Below are 9,728 nucleotides of genomic sequence, written 5' to 3' on the forward strand. Positions count from 1 at the left end.
TGCTTCAGAGGATCAAGCAAAGGCATGTGCTCGGGCATATATTCTACGAATAATTGGAGGAATATTGATGCCCGAAAAATCTCGCAACCAGGTGCATTGTATGTGGTTGCGGCATCTGATCGATTTTGATGAAGCTGGAAGATATAGTTGGGGTGCTGCAGTTTTGGCATTTCTCTTTAGAGAAATGTGTCGGGCGGCGAATTATAAGAAAACTGCTATCGGTGGATGTCTTCTGCTTCTACAATCATGGGCGTGGTTCCGCATGCCTTTCTTATGCCCGATCGTGAATGAACCATACGTATTCCCCTTATTGTTGAGGTAATTTTCGAACTAAATTTTGATTTAAATATTTTCAATTAAATAGGGTGATATTTAGTTTATATTATATTTCATAGGTGGTCGATGAAAAGAAAGGACCATAAAAGTATACCTACTGGGTTAGAGGAAATTCGTTTACTTATTGATACGAAAGCTGGGTCTGAGGTATGTTTTTAAATTTGTTTAATTATTAATATTTTAATTTAAAATGTTAGATATAATTAGAATATTTTATTTATTTGAATTGTATATTTATATTTCAGTTTCAGTGGATACCTTATGCGAGCGATGAAGTGAAAGCTTGCATCCCACCCCACCTTAGTGGGTCATTAGAGGTATGGATATCGGTTATACCTCTTATATGTTATGCTATTATTGAGTGGCATCCAGTTGATCGCGTGCTCCGCCAGTATGGTTGTACGCAATATATTCCTGGAGCTCCTAGAAATTTAGACGACGTGCATGACATAGATAGACGGGGAAAGAAAGATGTTAACTGGGTGGTGAGACACAGAGATTGGATTGCGCTTTGGGAGAACCGATATACACTGTTGGCCCCTCGACAATATTACGCTGAAACTAGTCATATGGTTACGGATAACTATATGGACTGGTTTAATGAAAATGGGAAGCCGTTTCTACTTTCGGCGGAAGCACGAGGGGTTAACATTCCTAGGCGCCGAGAAAGACGTCAACCGTCTCAATATCATCGTCCCCCGACGCGTGGACGGAGAGAAGGCGCTACTGGTTCTGCATCAGTCCCACCACAACATCCTTATTCGTCGATGCCGCAGGGGTACATGCCCAGCCCTCCACTTCATATGCCAAGCCCACCAGTTTATATGCCATCTCCGCAGGGTTACATTCCGAGCCCGCAGGGTTACATTCCTAGCCCGCCAGGTTACATGCCTAGCCCGCCAGGTTACATGCCTAGCCCGCAGGGTTTTATACCATATGGAGGTGCATATACGACTATGTTTAATGATCCAGCATATGGTTCATATGCATCTTATTTGGCTGGTGGTGCTTCTCCGCAGACACCTCAATCTTCATCTGGATCACATACATCGATGCCAATGTTTCCACAGTTTCCACAGTTCCCGGGGAGCGGTGGGATTGTTACTAGCACTCCTCCAGGGTCGTTATTTTATACAGGCCCTTCAGCCCCTTCAGCGTCATCTACACCAAATGAAGAAAATGCTGCTGATGATGATAGTGAAGATGAGGAGACTGAAGAACAAGTTCCACGAAGAAATCCTCCACGAAATAGGCAACCACCGCCATGTGGAACTCATTCGAGAAGACGACATCGGTGATCCAGTTATATTTAATGTTATTTAAATAATTAAATTTCAGAATTTTATGTAATTTGGTTATGTTATTTAAATGTTTCATGGTTGTTACATACATATTTTTTAATGTTATTTTTTATTCACATTTAACATTAAATGTTTGATAAATGTTTTTAAAATACAAATTATATTATTCGAAATTTAAAATAAAAATAAAAATAATATTATTCAAATTTAAATTTAAAATATAAATTATAGTATTCGAAATTTAACATTAAATTTCAACTTAATATTCCAATTGTATTCGAAATTAAAAGTTATATTCCAATTATAGTTCACAATACTTAAATTGAAATTAAATTTATCCATACATATGATTTTATCATTAACATATATATTAAAACGTATACATTAAAATCAACTTTTGTTGAGTTCATCGATCGACGGAAAATACGTTTACATGTTGTCACCAGGGAACGACTATGCATTATTTCAGACCGAGGAGCCGGGATAAAAGCAGCAATGGACTCTTTGGGTACAATGTATAGACCTCCACATGTTCAACATCGTTATTGTGTCCGTCATATTGCTGCAAACTATTACGGAAAATACAAGAAGAACGATGAACGTCAGTTAGTCGTGCGGATGGGTATGTTACTTTTTCCCAATTTTTCTATCAATTTCTTATTACTTATTTATACTTCATATTAACTATTACATATTCCTAATGGCTTAGGTTACGAACTCTTACCTCAAAGGTTTGAGTCGATGCTACAAGAGCTGTTTGGCAAAAATAAGAAGGGGTGCGAGTACATTATGGACATCAGCAAAGAAATGTGGACAAATGCATATGACGGGGGGTATCGCTATGGTCATATGACAACAAACTTGGCTGAAGCAATAAATTCAACCTTAAAGGGGGCGCGTCATTTACCAGTCACGGCGTTGGTCAAAACGACTTATTTTCGTTTGGGTCAACTCTTTGCAAAACTCGGTGGACAAGCTCTTACTTGGATGCAAAACGGACATATTTACCACCCAAGACTAGTAGCCGATTTACAGAAAAAAGTGGCTGCATCAAATGGGATGTTAGTTACAAATTTTTCTCGCACCCGTGAATTGTTTCGTGTAACCGAAATGCCACGTCCGCTGCAAGGGATTGAAGCTAACTCTTTCAGAGTTAATCTGCAAGAGAGGTGGTGCGATTGTGGTTTCTTTCAAGCACTCAAATATCCATGCTCTCATGTCATTGCTGCTTGCTCACATTCGCATTTGGACTACAAAAATTATGTTGATCCCGTATACCAACTTTCACAAGTATTCAAGGTATATGAATTTGAGTTTCCGCCCATAGGAAACGAAAGAGACCCAAATGAGATTCAAACTTGGCTTACAATTGTACCATATCCATTGCTATTGAGGGACTCAGGTCGTCCAAAATCTACTAGAATACATTGTGATATGGATATTCGGGAGAAGTCAACAGAACAAAAACGATTTGGGCATTGTAGAAACATCGGGCACAATAGAAAAAAATGTCCAGCTCTGTTATCATCATATAACCGTTAACTCTTATGTAATTAATATTGTATTTAAATGAATGTTTTTATTTCTAATAATTTAATGTTATTGCATTTATATAATTTGTCAATGTATGTACACCTAAATAATTTGCATTTATATACGATGACACATTTCATGTTCTGATTGGAAGATTAAATTTATTAAATTAAATTTTCAATCAGACTAATTTTATAAAATATGTAAGTCTTGAAGATTAAATATGTAATTATACTAATTTATTAACTTATACATCATATTTTCGTTAATATTGATATGAGATGACTAGATTGATAACATTTAAATAATTAACTGATAAAATTAATAGATCGATAATCAAATCAAAAATACTCGAAACTTGATAATTCTTACATTATAATCGAAACATTTTACATAATATATTATATTTATAATAATAATAAAAATAAACTATTTATTATAAAACAAAATACGTGTCTGCTGAGTTGGCAAAGGCGCGTCCCCGGGGACGCGCCTTTCACACGTGGCATCCAACTCAGCGAAAAACACGGGTAAAGCGCGCCCCCGGGGACGCGCCTTTGCCAACTCAGCAGAAAGGGTGCTAGTTCTGGAAATATTGGTTAAACGGTGTCAGAAAAATAAAATTAAAATCAAACGGTGTCAGTTATGTAAAAACCCCAAACATTTGCTAGGGTGGGCTATCATCCGAAAGGTCAAAAAAAGAAGAAAGTTACGGCCATTAATCTTCTTTTCGACACTTCCTTTGGACGAAATTGGAGTGATAAGGTTGCCAGTGGAATTGACGACTGAACAAACCTCCACTAACTTGACTACAGCCCTTCAAGCTTTTGGATTTATGGAATTCCAGGCTGTTCTTTTTTCTTTCTTTTTTTTGTCTAGTGATACAGTTTTATTAGGCGTTTTCAAAAAATTCTATCCGAATTTAATTCGATTAATATTGAGTTAAGTTTATATTTGAAACTGATAGAATTAAAATATTATGTTTAAATTTTTTTACGAGTTTAATCATATTATTTCTGAGTTGCTTATTATATATATTTTTAATTACGGATTAAAATGATTCTATTTAATCTTGAATTTAGAAGAGATGACTGAGTTTAAAATCAACCGTAAATTCAATCATGTTTCAAACGTCTTCTTTTATTAAACATGTTTTAAACGTTAAATTTTGATCTAGTTCAAATGAACTTTTAAACTTTTCCCATATTCTAGATCAAATAAGAGTGTGATTTAAAAAAGAAAAAAAAAACTCTAAATTAGATTTGCAAATCTATGCATTATCTAGTATTAAAAATATTAAAATTTTTATAAAATTAGTTTTACTTAATGTCATCATTCTTTTATATTTGAAGTTTCTTTGTTTAATTATCAACATCTCATCCATTAATCAACTATTTCAAATTGAACTTTATGAAGGCTCATTCTAATCAATCCATTTGACTCTATTCGTAAACGTCGAAATTTGAACTCGTGACCTTTCCTAAGAGATTTAATACCTCGTTCTACTATATTAATTGGTTCATGGTTGAGTTTATTTTATTGTTATTATTTTCTTTACAAGTGTTGAGTTGTAATAAGCGTACCCGATACTGTACAAATACAAATTGACATAAGTTATGTTTATATATTTGCCACTAAGCCTAATCTTCACTAATTCTTTAATAGCATTCAGAATATCATATTAGTGCTGCTGCTGCCGTCGCCCATTAAATAGCCTTTTGTTATGCTCTTCCCAGTAGAGTGCCTCTTTATTAATCTTTAACATCTATAATATAGCTTCCCAAATAATTTTTAGAGATTTGACATTAAAAGAAACTATGATTTCTTTAAATGGAGACTTAGAAGAATAATTATAAACGGAACAACCCCAAGGATGTGTTGTATCAGATCATGAAAATAATGTGTGCTCTCCAAGTGTTTCCCTTCTGAGCTATTCACCGCCGTTGCTTGTTGTCACGGTAACTCAATTGTTCCACACACTAAGCTAAACCCAAATCTGGTGCTAGCTTGACTTGAGTGGGCACATTTACCAGTATGTGGACCCATGCCCAAGATCGGAGCTGCCCAAGTCAAACCTGTATGTAGATCATGCCTAACCGCATACAGACTGAGATCAATTCGGCTGAACCTAAGTCTAACCTTATCTGATTTGATCTAAACTCAACCTATCATTTATTCAAAAAATAAAAAATAAAACTCAACAGAACATCTGACTCTATTTTCTGACCTTTACCTAACTTTTTGACTCATTTGATTTACTCCGAACAGAACCACTTTGACTCACTCTCACCCAAACCTTTTGAATCGTTCTAATCCGAACTACTCAAGATTTGACCCGACGAAACCATCTTCAGCTAAGCCGAGCCAAGTTGACCCAAGTTGTTCACTGTTGATTGTCGTTTATCTGTCACTATTGAATTTTAACAGCTGATAGTTGAATTTGATTATTTACCGTTGAATTTGTTTGTTGACTCTAACTGTTCACTTGTTTAGGAACTTTGACACGATAAACTATTTTTTCATGTTTGTCTTTTTTATTTGAATCGTTTATCTAGTTTTAAGTTTATAATTTACCGTTATTTATATAATTCTTTATTTCTTACTTTTTTAAGGTTAAATCAAACTCCCAAAATCGGATTTAGAAGGCTGGCATTTTCTATTCAGATAAGTTGTTTTCACATCAATAAACTTTATGATTTGAATCCAAGTTAGTTTCCAGAATGAATTCTGAATAATTTTTTCTTTTTATTGATATGGGTATTTAAATTTGTTATAATATCGTAATGTTTGTCGATAAATAAATAAATAAATACGATCGAAAACAAAGAACATCAAGATCTACGTGAAAAACTCAAAAGAGAAAAACCACGGGCATAGGAGAAAATTTTTACTAATATAAAAGAAGAAAATACAGGAGGATATTAGAGAAATAAAAAATTTGATATATAATCGTTTACCCTTAGTATATATTTCTTGAGATAGATATTTGATTATAAAGGAAAACTAAATAAATTTGAAATCTACTTTAATAAAGTTGTCTACTTTTAATCAAACTAATCAAACTATGATTCTTACTTTCCCAAATTTAAATATTAATTAATTTGTGCTTCTTATAAATTTGAGAGTGGAAAAATAACCAAAACGATATCAATATAAAATAAGACATGCAAATGAGACAAGATTTAATGTGGTTCGGCCTTACCTACCTGTACGAGTGAGATGAACAACATTCCACTATAAACGTAAATAATACGGATAATACAAATACATGATATCACATGTATCCCAAAACCTCGTATAGATATCAAAACTCGGTATATCCCAAAACACTCCTCTAATATCCCTATAAAATTATATCTGCAACATAAGCCCAAAAAATTACATAAATAAAAAAAATGACTACATTTCTCAAAAAGTAATTCCCTCTCATAGTAACCCTAAAGAATAAGACATAATATATATTTATAGAGCCAAATACTTGGTTATAGACACCCATTTTTATTCGGGTCTTTTATTATTATTTTATTATCTTATTATTATTAATTATTATTAATTTACTTTTTACATTTTACATACCAAGTTGGGCCTAATTACAAACCAACAGAAGCCCATAAGTTACAAGCCCACAACACTCAGCAACCCAGATAACCCAAGCCCGTGACCCATCAGACAACCCAACAACAAAACCCATGACACAACCCGAAGCCCATACCCGACCCAGAGCCCAAAACCCTAAATATATTAGGGTTTCTAAGGATAATCAAAGCCGCTCAATCTCGTCCACTGATATAGACCCAAATCAACGATCCATATTAGTGGCCAGTTAGGGTTGTTGAAACCCTAACCCTAAACAAATGCTACTGCCACCTCTGACGCCACCATCATCCTACAATGACAGAAAGATCAATGTCAACAATGAAGAAATGACAACAAATCACTATAAAAAGTATAAAATAAGCCACAAATATCCCGATGATATCTACCATATTAAAAAAGATCAGAATAGGGCACTTGTACCCTAGGTTTTGGAAACCAAGTCTAATGATATCCTACATCTAAGAGGGGAGATGGGTTTTTAAGAGAGGAGACAGAGAGATTTTCGAAAACACAGAGTAAAAAAACCCGAGAGTCTAGAAAAAACAGAGAACTAATCAAAGAAAAAGAGATAAGAGAAAAGAAGAGAGAAACGTTACCTTGTTGATCTGAACTGTAGAGGCCTCATCGGAGTTCAAAGACCCTTTCACAAAATGTAACAAAAACCTTCCTTTTTTCCTAAATCTAGAGTTTCGAGGTGGGGTTCATTTTTCTGGGACTATTTTAGGAGAAAAAGAGAGTTAAGAAGAAGAATGTTGTTTTTTTATACTTGATTTGCTCCTATCCTCAGTGGAGGACGGAGGAAGAGAGGCTGAGGAAAGGAGAGAGGCGAGAGCATATGGCTCTCTGTTTTTTGAACCACACCAAAATTACTTTCACATATTTCATTTTATCAATTCCTTTTATCAAGCTAAGTAGATTTTGTTATAGATTTTAGAAAGAAAAATATTTCTTTTATTATATTATATTTATTTAATATTTAATTATTTTATCAAATTTTATTGTACTAATTATTTTTTATTACTTTTTGCAGTTGTATAATGGAAAGCGGGATGTTATGATTGGATAGGGATCATATCTCGAGATATTTTATCAATATGGTACTAATATTAAATTATGTTATTTAAATTATTGTGATTTTTTTAATTTTTTAGTATTAGTTTATATTTTAATTAATATATTATTTATTTAATTAGGGGAATAATCGTATATTAGAAACATTTATTCATTTTTGTAGATATAAGACTAAACCTTAAAAATTTTATTTACTACATCTCTCAAACTTCTCAAACACCATTTAACTCTCAATCTTTGAAACTTTTAAACTCTCAAAATGAGGCGAATTTTAGCTATTGTTTACTATGATGGAGAAATTTGGGAAGATAAAATCGGTGTTGTCTTCATTACAAATCATTATATCACCTTATCCTTCAAGAGAAACATCACTCTTGAGGAGCTAATCACAAAAATTTCAAGGAAGGTTCATGTTGGAAGTACTAGAAGATTCTCCTCACTTAAATACAAATTTATGACTAAATTTTTTCCTTTAACTTATACAACATTCAATCTCTCCAATGATGACGATGTTGCTATGATGGTTGATGCTCAAAATCAAAATTTAGACGTTGTTACACATATGTATGCCATATTTGTCGAAGTGTTTGCAGTTCATAATATGTCATTATGCTCCCACTATGGGTTGGCTGAAAAAGCTGATAAAGTTGACATCCCAACTCAAATAATATATAATGATTTTACCTCATTAATGGTAAATCCGCTTCCTGGTACATTTCCATCAAGTTAAATAGGGATAAGTTCATCAGCAACTAGTTACAATCTCTATTAAGGTGGCTTCACGAACAATACGTATGGCAACATCCCTTACAGTTTAAGGGGAATGCATTCATCTACCAATTTTTTTACCTGAATATGGAGATGTCTTAGACACATCAATCTGTTCAATACCTATTTGACACGATACCTTCAAGTTCCAGGGGGTATTTAACTACGAGCTTCTTCAACACATCACTCAGTTCGTGGCCCGTATGACACGATGCCTTCAAGTTCAAGGGGAAGGCATTCAATTACTAGCTTATTTGACCTGAATATCAGCACCACAAAGGAAACCTCATCTCCACCAGAAAAATTTATTCATGAGCTAGGTGCGGATAGTGCTGAGATTGAACTATTCGTTGATCCTTAATCATCGCAATTCAACATGGAATCCGATGATGATGTAGATGAAGTTCTCACAAATGCAATACAAATCAAACCTTTAGCATACATGTATGAAGCTTACTATGATGTAATGTACGGGCCAGAATTTTTGAATATATCTAATGTTGGTGACTATGAATTTAACTCATCAGTCAATGATGGTGAGTTATATATTGGAATAGAGTTTCCATCTAAAGATGAAGCGATGATTGCAATTGAGAATTACAATATTCATAATTTTGTTCACTCCAAAGTTGACCTATCGACCACCAAAAAGTATGTCTACCAATGTGTACAACGTGACAACGTATGCAATAGGATGGTCCGTGTATCAAAGAGATAGAGGAAAAATAACATATGGGAACTAATAGTATACAATGATCTTCATACATGTTGTGCTAGAGGGATCAACCAGGACTTTCCCAACTTGGACTCCGACATTATTTGTCAAGCCATCATGCCCATGGTTAAAACAAGCTCCCACATAGCTATTGCAGTGCTGATTTCAGCTATACAATCTCAATATCGGTACATCGTCTCCTACAATAAAGCATGGAAGGTAAAGCAGAATGCCATTAAAAAACTACACTGTGAGTGGGATTCATCTTACAATGAATACCAAGTTGGTTTAACGTAGTGTGCAGACCGAATCCTGGGACAATAGTCGACTTTAAAACTTGTCATGCATACCTCAATAATCAAGTGCTTCGCGATTGATGTCAATTCTACAGGTTTTTTGGACTTACC

This window comes from Hibiscus syriacus, unplaced genomic scaffold, assembly GCF_006381635.1.
Source record: "Hibiscus syriacus cultivar Baekdansim isolate YM2019G1 unplaced genomic scaffold, ASM638163v2 tig00110718_pilon, whole genome shotgun sequence".
Lineage (NCBI taxonomy): Eukaryota > Viridiplantae > Streptophyta > Magnoliopsida > Malvales > Malvaceae > Hibiscus > Hibiscus syriacus.